At 46.3% G+C, this 14065-nt stretch overlaps 1 protein-coding gene across 1 annotated transcript in view; it reads left to right on the top strand.

Annotated features, from left to right (window-relative positions):
• Nucleotides 1–1124: 1124 nt before the first annotated feature.
• LOC100601622 (putative protein ZNF321) overlaps nucleotides 1125–14065 on the top strand; it is a 144796-nt gene continuing 131855 nt past the window's right edge. The window contains exon 1 of the mRNA XM_030821259.1: nucleotides 1125–1228. The gene's annotated coding sequence lies outside the window, so the exon portion shown is untranslated. The remainder of the gene's footprint in view (nucleotides 1229–14065) is intronic.

The raw sequence follows: 14065 nt of genomic DNA, 5'->3' as shown, positions 1-14065 counted from the left end.
AAAAAAAAAATTATGTTTAGATATTATTGATTTAAGCATATTATGATTTAAAGAAAGTTTATCTCGGCCGGGATCCTTGGCTCATGCCTGTCATCCTAGAACTTTGGGAGGTCGAGGTGGGCGCATCACTTGAGGTCAGAAGTTTGAGACCAGCTTGGCCAACATAGTGAAACCCCATCTCCACTAAAAACACAAAAATTAGCCGGGCGTGGTAGTGGGCGCCTGTAATCCCAGCTACTCCGGAGGCTGGGGCAGGAGAATCGCTTGAGCTTGGGAGGCAGAGGTTGCAGTGAACCGAGATCGCGCCATTGCACTCCAGGAGCCTGGCGGACAGAGTGAGACTCCATCTCAAAAAAAAAAAGTTTATCTCAAAGTTATTTGAGGTTTTGTCAAGTGTGGAGCCGAATAACAAGTATAAGGAAGAACAATGCAATTTATATCTATTTTTTAAAAGTTATTGCGTGTTTTAAAGCAGCAGTTGGTGATCTAGCTTACTGCGGGTTTTAGCCTTCCACGGTCCACAGCCCACGGTCCAGGTGTTGTCCTAGAAAAGTCTCTGGAAGCACAGACTTGACTCTTCCACTGGGACAGGTGTGGGATAGAAATGGAAAGGAGGATCCTTTGGGCAATAGCATTACGTATCACATTAGTTCCGGGCAGAGTTTTGCATTTCACAGTCTAGTTTGCATCCCCTTCACAGATAATTTCAGGGATTTTAAAGTAAGTTACTCGAATTAATTTGAATTGCAGGAACTTTCCTGGATCCAATCACTCACTGCTCCTCCTGGACCCCCCCACCCCCCGCCACCCACCGAATTCCCACTTCCCAGACCGCTGAGCTGCAGGAGACTCCCTAGCAGGATCGGGTCCAACCCGCTGGCAAAAATAGTTTTGAGATAAACCGTTTTCATCTTGGTGGGATGAAAACATTTTGCTTTCCATCATAAGGGGCCCACACAACTCTATGCTTTTTACCTTAAAACTGCACAGGCCCCGCCCCGGCGGTCCCTCTGCAGACCCCGTCTCTCCCCGGGCTCCGCCCCAGGCTACCCCGGCTCTGCGCGCACGTGCAGTTTCCTGGAGTCCCGGAAGCGGATCGCGGTGCGTGAAGGTGACGCCGCCGAGCAAGAGTGTGCCTACGTGTAGATTAAGCCTTCGATTCGCCGTCCGCCTTTTCCACACCCGCTCTGCTGACCTTAAAATCCCCGCATCGCGCCCTTCACCCCAGGTAAATACAGACCTCGCCATGTGGGTAAAACTCGCTCTGAGACCAGTCCCTGTCCCCTGCCTTTCGCGTCTTCTTCCCGCATAAAACCATTTCCTGACCCCTCCTCCCGCCCCGCGCTTTTTAAAGTCCTCACGCGCGAGGTGGATTCCCGTCCTGAGCGCCTCCCAGCCTCTCCGTCGTCGGCTCTGGAGCGCAGCGCCGCAGCCTCAGTCCCGGGGAGGCCGCGTCCTCTGCCTGGTCCTGGGATCCTGCAGACCCCATCCCATCCTAAGGCGTCGTCGCCCCCGACCTCCCTCCTCCTCGTGCCGGGCCCTGCTGCTCCCCAGGCCTCCCCTTCGCAGTCACCGCTTCCCCTGCGCTCGCGTTGGGAAGGTGCCCGGGACCTGTCCTGTGACACCTGGTGTTCTTGCCTGCCCAGCTCCACCCTCTGGAAAATGTGCTCCTCCGGGGTGCAGGCGTCTTACTCCAAACCCTCCTGTGAATATGTGGGCCAAGGGGATCAGGAGACAGAGAGGGGGGCTGAGAGAAAAGTAGAAAAACAGGAAAGAATGAGGGAAACCCATAAACACAAGGCAAAGTAGAGGACGGGTCGGGATTCGCAGAGACGGGAAGAGTGAAAGAAGGAGCCGGGCGCGGTGGCTCACACCTGTAATCCCAGCACTTTGGGAGGCCGAGACGGGTGGATCAGTTGAGGTCAGGAGTTCGAGACCAGCCTGCCCAACATGGTGAAAGCCCCGTCTCTACTAAAAATTAGCCGGGTGTGGTGCTGCACGCTTGTAATCTCAGCTACTCGGAGGGTGAGGCAGGAAAATCGCTTGATCCTGAGAGACGGAGGTTGCAGTCATCGGAGATCGCGCCACTGCACTCCAGCCTGGGTGAGAGAGCAAGACTCCATCTCAAAAATATTTTTAATTAAGAAAATAAATAAAAATATATTTCTCTGTTTTCTTCTTGCCTCCCTGATCACTTTACACTTTTCTAGTATGTCTTGAGCTCTGTTTTCTGAATGTGGAGTGACCCTCAGCTTACCCCTTGGACTTCTGATCTCTGCCCACACCCGCTGCCCTTATCATCTCATCTCATGGCTTTAAAACGGCTCCATGTTCCCTGCAGACCTCTCCCCTGAACACTGGAATCCTGTGTCCAGTTGTCTCTTCAACTCTCTTCTGGGAGTCCAGCAGGCATCTGGGGCATTTTGCAGGGACACCTCTGGTGCCCCCTTACCTGAAGTTTTCATTCAAATACATTGGGACCTGTCCTTAATAATATTTAAAGGTGATTCCATGGGTGTCCAGCAGTGAGCACCCAGTCTCCGCCCTTCGTTTCTAAGGGCCGAAATCAGCCTGTGATCCACAGATGGGTGAGGGGGTCTGTGCTCTGCATGGGGTTTGGTCAGGGCTGGGTCTGTGCCCTGAAGAGAAGCTCAGTCCAGCCCAGCTCCCCGCGGCTGCAGTGTGTGTGTGGGCTTCTCTGGGAGGGGAGCAGGTTCTGAAGAAATGGGCCCAAAACTCACCTGTTGGTCTTCCTGTAGGAGCCTGTCATCCTTGTGTCCCATCTGGTGCAATGACTCCCAGAGAACTGGCTTTCCACGGTGAGGGCTTCCCTGAATGGGTGTTTGAGGCACAAAAATGAGGGTGTTGATTCCAGTCATTAGACGGCATATCTTAGACATTCAGGATTGACTTCTAAAGGCTTTTTCATGTTACCCAAGGAAGATGCTTAGAAGAGGAAGAAGAGAAAGAAAAGGAAACAGGGATGGCTCTTACTCAGGTAAAGTAATAATATAGGTTGATTTTTATTTCTCTTATTTCTGAAATTGTTACAGGCGGTGAATCCCTATCCATACAGGTCTGCACCAACCTCAATTCTTGCCTCCTCAGAAGAAAAAATTCAACTGAGGGGCATAGGGCAGAAGGAGAGACTGAGGCAAGTTTTAGAGCAGGAGTGAAAGCAAAAATTTATTAAAAAGTTTTAGAGCAGGGCCGGGCGCGGTGGCTCACACCTATAATCCTAGCACTTTGGGAGGCTAAGGCGGCAGATCATGTGAGGTCAAGAGTCTGAGACCAGCCTGATCTGAGGGGGCAGATCACTTGAGGTCTCGAGTTCGAGATCAGCCTGACCTGAGGCTGAGGCAGGAGAATCGCTTGAACCTGGGAGGCGGAGGTTGCAGTGAGCCGAGATCACACCATTTCACTCTAGCCTGGGCAACAAGAGTGAAACTCCATCTCAAAAATAAATAAATAAATGAATGAATGAATGAATGAATGAATAAATAAAAAGTTTTAGAGCAGAAATGGCCAGGCACAGTGGCTCACACCTGTAATCTCAATGCTTTGGTAGGCTGAGGTGGGCATATCACTTGAGTCCAGCAGTTCAAAACCAGCCTGGGCAACGTGGCAACACCCCATTTCTACAAAAAAGATAAAAATTAGCCAGGTGTGGTGGTGAGTGGCTGTAGTCCCAGCTACTTGGGAGGCTGAGGCAGGAGAATATTTTGAGCCCAGGATGTGAAGGTTGGCAGTGAGCCAAGATAATATCATTGCACTCCAGCCTGAGTAACAGAGCAAGGCCTTGTCTCAAAAAAAAAAAAAAAAAAAAAAAAACTTTAGAGCAGAAATGAAACGAAGGAAAGTACACCTGGAAGAGGGCCAAATGGGCGACTTGAAAGGCAAGTGTGCAGTTTGACTTTTTGACTTGGGGTTTTATACGTTGTCATACTTCCGGGGTCTTGCTTCCTGATTCTTCCCTTGTGGTGGGTGTCCTCATGCGCGTGCTGGAGTCCACTCGCCCGACTCCTGAGATCTCATGGGAAACGGCAGATCACCAATTTCAGGTGTTTTCTATGTATGAGGAGCCTGCCTTTCCCTGGTGCCAGCTGTGACTATTATTTTAGATGTTTAACAACCACCTGACATCACCCGATAGTTGCCTGACATTCCTGATGTGTGTGTATGGGGAGGGGGAGTCCTCTCCTGCCCTGCCCTGCCCTGCTCATACCTGAGGAGTTACTTATAATAACAAAATGTCATTCTTTGGAGTTGCAAGTCTTTGAGTCTGAAGCATCCTGCCTGACATGTTTGCTCACTCACCCATGCCGTCCCTCAGTCCCTCTTGTCTCACTTACATTCCATTGCCCGTGACCTAGTGACATGAACTTGGGAAGAAGCTCCACTGGGGCCTGGATTGGAGATGGGGTGTGGGCCCCCTAATATTATGTTGAGGACTTTTTCACCAATATTTTCAGGGATATTGGTCTATAGTTTTGTTTTCTTGTCGTGTATCTGTGTAGGTTGCATGCTGGGCATCAGGGATTGTTTAGGGGCCACATCTGGATGCATGCCACCTCTTTGTAGAACAGGATTCAAGAAACTGCCCATAAAGTCAAATATTACTGTGCACAAGTTCCTGCTAAATGCTTTAAAATTAGAACACTAAGGGGAAAGCTTTCCTGCCTTGTTTATATTATATTTGAAACTCTACAAGTGAGTCACTGTGTTTCTGATTCCAAATTCTTTTTTTTTTTTTTTTTTTTTTGAGACGGAATCTTGCTCTGTCACCCGGGCTGGAGTGCAGTGGCGCAATCTCGGCTCACTGCAAGCTCCGCCTCCCAGGTTCACACCATTCTCCTGCCTCAGCCTCCCGAGTAGCTGGGACTACAGGCGTCCGCTACTATGCCCGGCTAATTTTTTTGTATTTTTAGTAGAGACGGGGTTTCACCGTGTTAGCCAGGATGGTCTTGATCTCTTGACCTCGTGATCTGCCTGCCTCGGGCTCCGAAAGTGCTGGGATTACAGGCGTGAGCCACCGCGCCCAGCCTTCTGACTCCAAATTCTTAATGACTGGGAATGGAACGGAAAGCTGAGACACAGACATCAGTGATAAGATGCTTTCATCTTATTACCCCTTTTAAGATATGAAGTCAATGTAAATGTCAAACGGCAAATGTTAAACTATTTGCAGATAGTCCAAAACACAGACCACAGTCTGTGTATTCCTGGAGGAATGCCTGTGAAATGTGTTTTGGGTGAAAATGGTTATCATTGTACTCAGAGGATCAGAACTTCTTTGCCATTGGAGACGATGGAACCATTTTTTAACCCAGTAATTATTAAATATTCTACTTATTTAAACATCACATGATTAATATATTTGTTTTATAGTAAAACCCCAAACATACAGCTTAGGCACTAAGACGTTTCTGTTCAGCTTTCCTTCCTCCTGCTCATCTCAGTGGAGGACCACTGTTCTCAGTGTTAATTTTTTATTAAATGTTCAGTAGAATTATGCAGTGATTACAAATTATGTGTCTATACTTGGTCTCTTTTGTTGGGACATTTTGATTACTACTTTACTGTTATTATTTATAGGCATGTACAGATTTTTTAAATTTATTTTTGATTCAGTCATGGTAAGTTATATATTTCTTTTTCTTTTTTTTTTCTTTTTCTTTTTCTTTTCTTTTTTTGAGACAAAGTACCGCTCTGTCGCCCAGGCTGGAATGCAATGGCATGATCTCAGCTCACTACAACCTCTGCCTTCCGGGTTCAAGCAATTCTCTTACCTCAGCCTCCTGAGTCGCTGGGATTACAGGCATGCACCACCATCCCTGTCTAATTTTTGTATTTTTAGTAGAGACAGGGTTTCACCATGTTTGTCAGGCTGGTCTTGAACTCTTGATCTCGTGATCCACCCGCCTCAGCCTCCCAAAGTACTGGGATTACAGGCATGAGCCACTGCGCCTGGCAGTAAGTTATATATTTCTAGAGATGTATTCATTCTGCATTATCTTACTTTATTGGCATATGTGTATGTGTATATATATATATATTTTTTGTTGTTGTTGTTGTTGTTTTTTTTTTGAAACGGAATCTCACTCTTGTTGCCCCAGCTGGAGTCCAATGGCGCAATCTCAGCTCACTACAACCTCCGCCTTCCAAGTTTAAGTGATTCTCCTGGCTCAGCCTCCTGAGTAGCTGGGATTGCAGTTGCCCTGTATTGGCATATATTTTATCCTAGTAGTCTGTTATCCTCTTTTGTACTGTGACATGTAGGTAATATACGTGATGGATTACTTTAATTTCCTTAGGATGGGTTTATTTTTTCTTCTTGTTTTTTTTTAACTGTTTGTTTCTTCTACCTGATCAAGACAGTTTTTTAGTATCTCTCATATGGTTTTCAATTCAGTTATTATGTTTTTCAGCTCTATAATTTTTTTTTTTTTTTTTTTTTTTTTTTTTGAGACAGGATCTTACTGTCACCCAGGTTGGAGTGCAGTAGTGTGATCCTGGCTCACAGCAACCTCCACCTCCCAGGCTCCAGTGATCCTCCCAAGTCAGCCTCCCTACTAGCTAGGACCACAGGCGTGTGCCACCACGCCCAGCTAACTGTATTTTTTTGGTAGAGACAGAGTTTCACCATGTTTCCCAGACAAGTCTTGAACTCCTGGCCTCAAGGGATCCTTCTGCCTTGGCCTCCCAAAGTGCTGGGATTACAGGTGTGAGCCACTGAGCGCAGATGCTAGAATCTCTTGGTGTTTCTTCTTCATGGTTTCTCGTTGTTAACCATCTCATTTTGTTTATACCTTGTTTTCCTGACTTCCTGTGGTTGTCTATGTGTGTTCTCTTGATTCATTGAGTATCTTATGACTCTTATTTTGAGTTCTTTGTTTAGTAATTAATATCTCTTTGTTTCTTTAATGTCAGTTTGTGGTAACTTAACTTGTTCTTTTGTATGGGTCATGTTTCCTTTTCTCTATGTGTATCTGGTTAATCTTCTGTTGGGATTTCAATTTCAGCATCTCACAAATGATCCACTTCGCTCAGTTTTTGGCGTCTGTCTTTGTTCATGGAGGACACACTTTATTCAGCCTGACTAGAGATTCCGGAGGCCTCTCTCTCTTTTCTGAGGATACATCCTCTCTAGGCTTTTGCCTGTAATCTCACTGAAGAGATTTTGCCAGTTTGTATCTGGGAGGACCCCTGTTGTCTACCTGATACTCTGCAGCCTCTGTGATGCTATAGTAAATTGTGGGCTGGATCTGCACCTAGTATCTTGCCGATGTTACCACAGATATTGAATTATGTTGATTGTATTTATTCTTTTTTTTTTTTGAGACAGTCTCGCTCTGTCACACAGGCTGGAGTGCAGTGATGCAGTCATGGTTCACTTCAGCCTCTACCTCCTGAGCTAAGGCAACCCTCCCACTTTAGCCTTCCAAGTAGCTGGGACCACAGACATGAGCCACCATGACCAGCTTTTTTTTTTTTTGCGGAGATGGGGGTCTTACTATGTTATGCTGGTCTTGAACTCCCAGGCTTAAGTGATCTGCCCACCTTGGCCTCCCAAAGTGCTAGGATTACAGGCATGAGCCACCACACTAAGGCTGATTGCCTTTATTCTCAGTGGCTCCCTGACCTGATGCTGTTACTTTCAGTGCTTATATTCCACCAAGATAGAAACTTGTTCCTTTACCAGTCCCTTGAAAAATCAGAATGGTTGATGGATGTTCTCATACTCTCCTTCCCCCAGGAGAAATCAATATTTGGGGATTTCTTTGCAGCGATGACACATCATGCCAGGATAGAGCCGCTGGTGAATAGGTGTCACATTTTCCTACTGGGCTTCCATTAAGTGTTCCGGGCTGGTCATGATGGCTCATGCCTATAATCCTAGCACTTTGGTAGGCCAAGACAGGAGGATTGCTTGAGCCCTGGAATTCAAGGCCAGCTCATGCCTATAATCTTAGGACTTTGGTAGGCCAAGGCAAGAGGATGGCTTGAGCCCAGGAATTCAAGACCAGCCTGGGCAACATAGGGAGACCCCATCTCTACAAAAACATTTAAAAATTAACAGTCACCAGGTGTGGTGGCTAACACCTGTAATCCCAACACTTTGGGAAGTGGAGGCAGGTGGATCCCTTGAGGCCAGGAGCTTAAGACCAGCCTGGCCAACACAGCAAAACCCCTTATATACTAAAAATACAAAAATTAGCTGGGCATGGTGGCGTATGCTTATAATCCCAGCTACTCAGGATGCTGAGGTGCAAGGATCACCTGAGCCCAGGAGGTGAGGGTTGTAGTGAGCCAAGATCGTGCCACTGCCTGCCAGTCTGAGCAACAGAGTGAGACTCTGTCTCAAAAAAAAAAAGTAAAAATAAATAAATAATAAATAAATTGAGGTATTCTTCAATACCTAGTTTATTGAGGGTTTTTAACATGAAGTGATGTTAAATTTTATCAATAGTTTTTTCTTTTTTTTGAGACAGAGTTTCACTCTTGTTGCCCAGACTGGAGCGTAATGGAGTGATCTCGGCTCACTGCAACCTCCGCCTCCTGGATTCAAACAATTCTCCTGTCTCAGCCTCCTGAATAGCTGGGATTACAGGCATGCGCCACCATGCTTGGCTAATTTTGTATTTTTTTAGTAGAGATGCGGTTTCTCCATGTTGGTCAGGCTGGTCTCGAACTCCCAACCTCAGGTGATCTGCCTCGGCCTCCCAAAGTGCTTGGATTACAGGCGTGAGCCACTGCACCCGACCTGAAAAGTTTTTTCTGCAGCTATTGAGATAATCATGTGGGTTTTGTCCTTAGTTCTGTTCATGTGATGAATCGCATTTATTGATTTGCGTATGTTGAACCAACCTTGCATCTCAGGGATAATATCCTTGATGAATATTGATACAAAAATCCTCGACCAAATACTAGCAAACTGAATCCAGCAGCACATCAAAAAGCTTACCCAACATGATCAAGTAGGCTTTATTGGCATATATATATATATATATATATATGCCTATATATATATATGCCTATATATATATGCCAATATATATATTTGCCTATATATATATGCCAATATATATATATGCCAATATATATATATGCCAATATATATATATGCCAATATATATATGCCAATATATATATATGCCAATATATATATGCCAATATATATATGCCAATATATATATGCCTATATATATATATATGCCAATATATATATTAGCAAGGCGTGTGTGCCACCCACACGCCTAGCTAATTTTTGTATTTTTAGTAGAGACAGGGTTTCACCATGTTGGCCAGGCTGGTCTTGAACTCCTGACCTCAAGTGATCTGCCCACCTCGGACTCCCAAAGTGGGATTACGGGCATGAGCCACTGTGCCCGGCCTTTTATTCTATTTGATGACCTTGAGCATTTGATTGTGGTATAAGGTGGATTTAGCCAACCGGCTTTGTTTCTGGAAGATTTTAGGGGCACCAGTGCTCAGCTCCCAACTCCTGGAGTGCATGCTCTAAATTTCAGAAACTTGTATTGCACATTGACTTTGTTCCCTGGCTTCTCAAGGTTTGTAATCTGTGCTGCAGGAGCTGAAGTGCAGCAGCGGCAGCAAAGTGTTAGTGAGTGCTGTGTTCCCTGCCTCCCTGCGGGCATTCACCACAGTGGCAGAGACAATGCCGCTGTGTCAGGGGTGGGGGCACCTTCTGGAGACTGTGTGCATGGTTGCACTGGAGGTCGGTTCTGGGGTGGGGTTCTGGTGGGTGCAGGTCTTGGTGCCTTCTTATCGTCTTGTAAACAGGAGTGGCACCAGTCTTTTAAAAAAGACTGCTAGCAGGCTGGGGGTGGTGGCTCAAGCCTGTAATCCCAACACTTTGGGAGGCTGAGGTGGGCGGATCACCTAAGGTCAGAAGTTCAAGACCAGCCTGGCCAACATGGTGAAATCCCGTCTCTACTAAAAATACAAAAAGTTAGCTGGGCATGGTGGTGGGCACCTGCAGTCCAGCTACTTGGGAGGCTAAGCAGGAGAATCACTTGAACCCAGGAGGTGAAGATTGCAGTGAGCTGAGATCGCGCCACTGCCCTCCAGCCTTGGCAATAAGAGCAACACTCCGTCTCAAAAAAAAAAAAAAAAAAAAGACTGTTAGCAAACCTATTCTTATTTTGAGTTTATGAAGGAGAAGGAGGAATTAGATTTATGTTGAAGGTCCCCAAAGAAACCCAGAGCCATAGGTGAAAATCATGTCAGGGAAGGCTGGGACAGCTAGGTGGCGTTATTTTGTCCTTGAGTGCTTGATACAAGCATAATACTGCTTGTTGTTCCATGTACCTCCCAGCATCTGGAGGGTCCTGAGGCTCAGTGGCTTCTTCCTTTGGGCCCCATATATGCTTGGCCCCACAGGTCTTGGTGGTTTGAGACACTCCTGCACCTAACATTTCTCCTCTGATGGTGGTTGTGAGACCTCTTACCAACAGAGCTACAAAAGTTTGAATCTCTCTTTTCCCCCAAAATGTTCAGAATACTCAACATTTCCTTAAGGTGACTGAGATTGGGATAGAGAGGGAGGAAAGAGTCAGGGTTAGGGGAAAAGAATGTTCCTAATGCCAGGAAGCAAGACATCATTGGCATTAATCTTGAGCAGCTTCTTGGCTGCTGGCTTTTCAAGTAAATGAAGTTTTAATATTTTATATTCACCTTAAGCTCTCTAGCAGCTTCGGGGACTCTGTCCTTATCTCCTGCCAGCTGGAGGAGAATGAACAACAACCAAACACCATTAAGGTGGCTTCTTTCAATTCGAACTCTAATTCCTAAGGCACGATTCCTAGGTAGGACAGTCTGCCACAAGCTCATGAACACAGAAGAAATTAAGATAGAGGCCAGGCGAGGTGGCTCACGCCTGTAATCCCAGGACTTTGGGAGGCCGAGGCGGGCGGATCACGAGGTCAGGAGTTTGAGACCAGCCTAGCTAATACGGTGAAACCTCATCTCTACAAAACATACAAAAATTAGCTTGGTATGGTAGCAGGCACCTATAATCTCAGCTATTTGGGAGGCTGACGCATGAGAATAGCTGGAACCTGGGAACTGAAGGTTACCGTGAGCCACGATTGTGCCACTGCACTCTAGCTTCGGTGACAGAGCCATACTCCATCTCAGAAAGAAGAAAAAGCCTGGGCGCGGTGGCTCACACCTGTAATCCCAGCACTTTGGGAGGCTGAGGCAGGCGGTTCACTTGAGGTCGGGAGTTCAAGACCAGCCTGACCAACATGGAGAAACTTCGTCTCTACTAAAAATACAAAAAAATTAGTGGGGGTGGTGGTGCATGCCTGTAATCCCAGCTACTCAGGAGGCTGAGGAAGGAGAATTGCTTGAACCTGGGAGGCGGAGGTTGTGGTGAGCTGAGATCACGCCATTGCACTCCAGCCTGGGCAACAAGAGCGAAACTCAGTCTCAAAAAAAAAAGAAAGAAAGAAAAAAAATTATTCTATGGAATTTGTACCAATTGCAAAACTGAAAATAATAACGAACTATCAATTGTATACATACTTACATGAAACTACTTAATATTTCATTTAGTATTGCTATTACTATTAATTGTTACGGAGCAGAAGCTGAGTCTGTGTTCCATTACAAGGGAGTGGTGTGCATTTCAAATTGTGCTGTCTTCACAGTGGGTGAGTAGAGAAATTTAGTAAATATTGTGCAAAACCAGATAATTTATATATTTCTTTTTTTTTCTTTTTTTTTTTTTTTTTTTGAGACAGAGTCTTGCTCTGTCGCCCAGGCTGGAGTGCAGTGGCGCAATCTCGGCTCACTGCAAGCTCTGCCTCCCGGGTTCATGCCATTCTCCTGCCTCAGCCTCCTGAGTAGCTGGGACTACAGGCACTCGCCACCACGCCCGGCTAATTTTTGCATTTTTAGTAGAGATGGGGTTTCACCATGTTAGCCAGGATGGTCCCGATCTCCTGACCTCGTGATCCACCCGCCTCGGCCTCCCAAAGTGCTGGGATTACAGGCGTGAGCTAGCGCACCCGACCAATTTGTATATTTCTGATAAGATTAAGGTATTCCTCACCTACCAGGCAAAGCAAAGACCAGGTTCTCTGGAGTTATCTCTCATGAGAAAATAGATGCTGACTGCTTCAAAACGTATATTGATTAAGGTAGAGGCATTCACCAGCCACTAACTGGGCTGGGATTATCAATTTATTGTTTTCCTTTGTGGAGAGGATTTCTGGGTGAGGAGAAAATTTTTTTTGCCTTTAATTATATTTTCCCAACGTTTAATAAATAAAGAGTATTCCTTGGACAGTTGAGTGCAGTTTGTATTTACTAGTTTATTTATCTATTTATTTATTTATTTGAGATGGAGTCTTGCTCTGTCACCCAGGCTGGAGTACAGTGGTGCAACCTCAGCTCACTGCAACCTCCGCCTCCCGGGTTCAAGCGATTCTACTGCCTCACCCCCTCGAGTAGCTGAGATTACAGGTGCCCGCCACCATGTTTGGCTAATATATGTATTTTTAATAGAGACGGGGTTTCACTATTTTGGCCAGGCTGGTCTCAAACTCCCGACCTCAGGTGATCCGCCTGCCTCAGCCTCCCAAGGTGCTGGGATTACAGGTGTGAGCCATCGCGCCCAGCCTGTATTTACTATTTTAGATGCACTAAATCCTTCATAGACCTTTGGTTACCATGAGGGGTGGGGAATCCTTCAGTTCTTGGTCTTCCTCAAGGAAGGAATTCAGTCAGGAGACACAGAAAGAGTTAAAGGGTTAAGTAACCTTTATTTAAAAAGAGAGGACATCAGAAGAATGAGCCAGCTGCTAGTGCCTGAGTTTTTACGGGAGCTTTTAAAGTCATCAAAACAGCACACCCAGAAAGACAGAACAGGGTGGGCTGATCAAAAGGATGCATCTACTCCTACTAATGGCTGGGCAGATGTTCTCATGAGAACCCTACATGATTATTCATGAACGTGCCATTCAGAGTAGCCAGGTGCAGTGGCTCACGTCTATAATCCCAGCACTTTAGGAGGCCGAGGCGGGCGGATCACCTGAGGTCAGGAGTTTGAGATTAGCCTGACCAACATTGTGAAACCCCATCTCTACTAAAAATACAAAATTAGCCGGGCATGGCGGCCCATGCCTGTAGTCCCAGCTACCCAGGAGGCTGGAACAGGAGAATCAATTGAACCTGGGAGGTGGAGGTTGCAGTGAGCTGAGATCGCACCATTGCACTGCAGCCTGGGAGACAGAGCAAGAACTTGTCTCCAAAAAAAAAAAAAAAAAAAAAAAACAAAGCAAAAGGCTGTTCTAGGATGGGTTATTAGAGAAGTGCTGACTGTCTGTGGGCAGCATCACCAAGGAAGCTATCAGTGGGCTGCGTTTCTAAAGGTTCCTTTCCCAAGGGCTCTCCTGCCTGCTCATGCCTGCCTACCTGCCTACCCTAATATTTCCCTCCTCAAGAGATGGGGACCCTGAAAAGCTTTGGGTGTAAGGACGTCGTGAGTCTTCTGTAACTACTTCCTGCTGACATGGGGCGAAGAAGTCATCAGGGTCTCCCTCTCTTGCTCTGTCTCAGAGAGGAAATTCCTCTATAGCTTCCCGGAATCTTCGCCCACTGGCATCCAAAGGGGAGATGTGCTTATAGGTGCTGGGGCCTCCGATGACAGATAGCTGATGTCTTTCCGTTTTGGGGGACTTCATGTGAAATTGCTTTATCCTAGAAGAGACACACTTAACCAGTAAATTAAAGAAACAAGGGCCAAAGAGGAAAAGTAAGAGTATAACTGTTGCCGGTCCCAGTAAAGGGACAAACCAGTTGAGGGAGGGGAGGGCAGACTTCACAGCCTCCCAAATGGCCCTTGCTGAAGCACCTCCTTTTCCAAAGTCATGGAGCCACGTAGCCTCGTCATAGATCTTTTTTATATCCTCCTCTATCGCCCCACTGTTATTGACGTAAACGCAACAGGATTTATTGATCACTGCACAGACTCCGCCCTGCTCTGCTAAGAGGTAATCTAAGGCCAATCTGTTGTCCATGACTACGTTTGCTAGAG

The sequence above is a fragment of the Nomascus leucogenys genome, chromosome 10 (genome assembly GCF_006542625.1).
Source record: "Nomascus leucogenys isolate Asia chromosome 10, Asia_NLE_v1, whole genome shotgun sequence".
NCBI classification, from domain to species: Eukaryota; Metazoa; Chordata; class Mammalia; order Primates; family Hylobatidae; genus Nomascus; species Nomascus leucogenys.
This window is presented reverse-complemented; position numbering and strand designations above follow the sequence as displayed.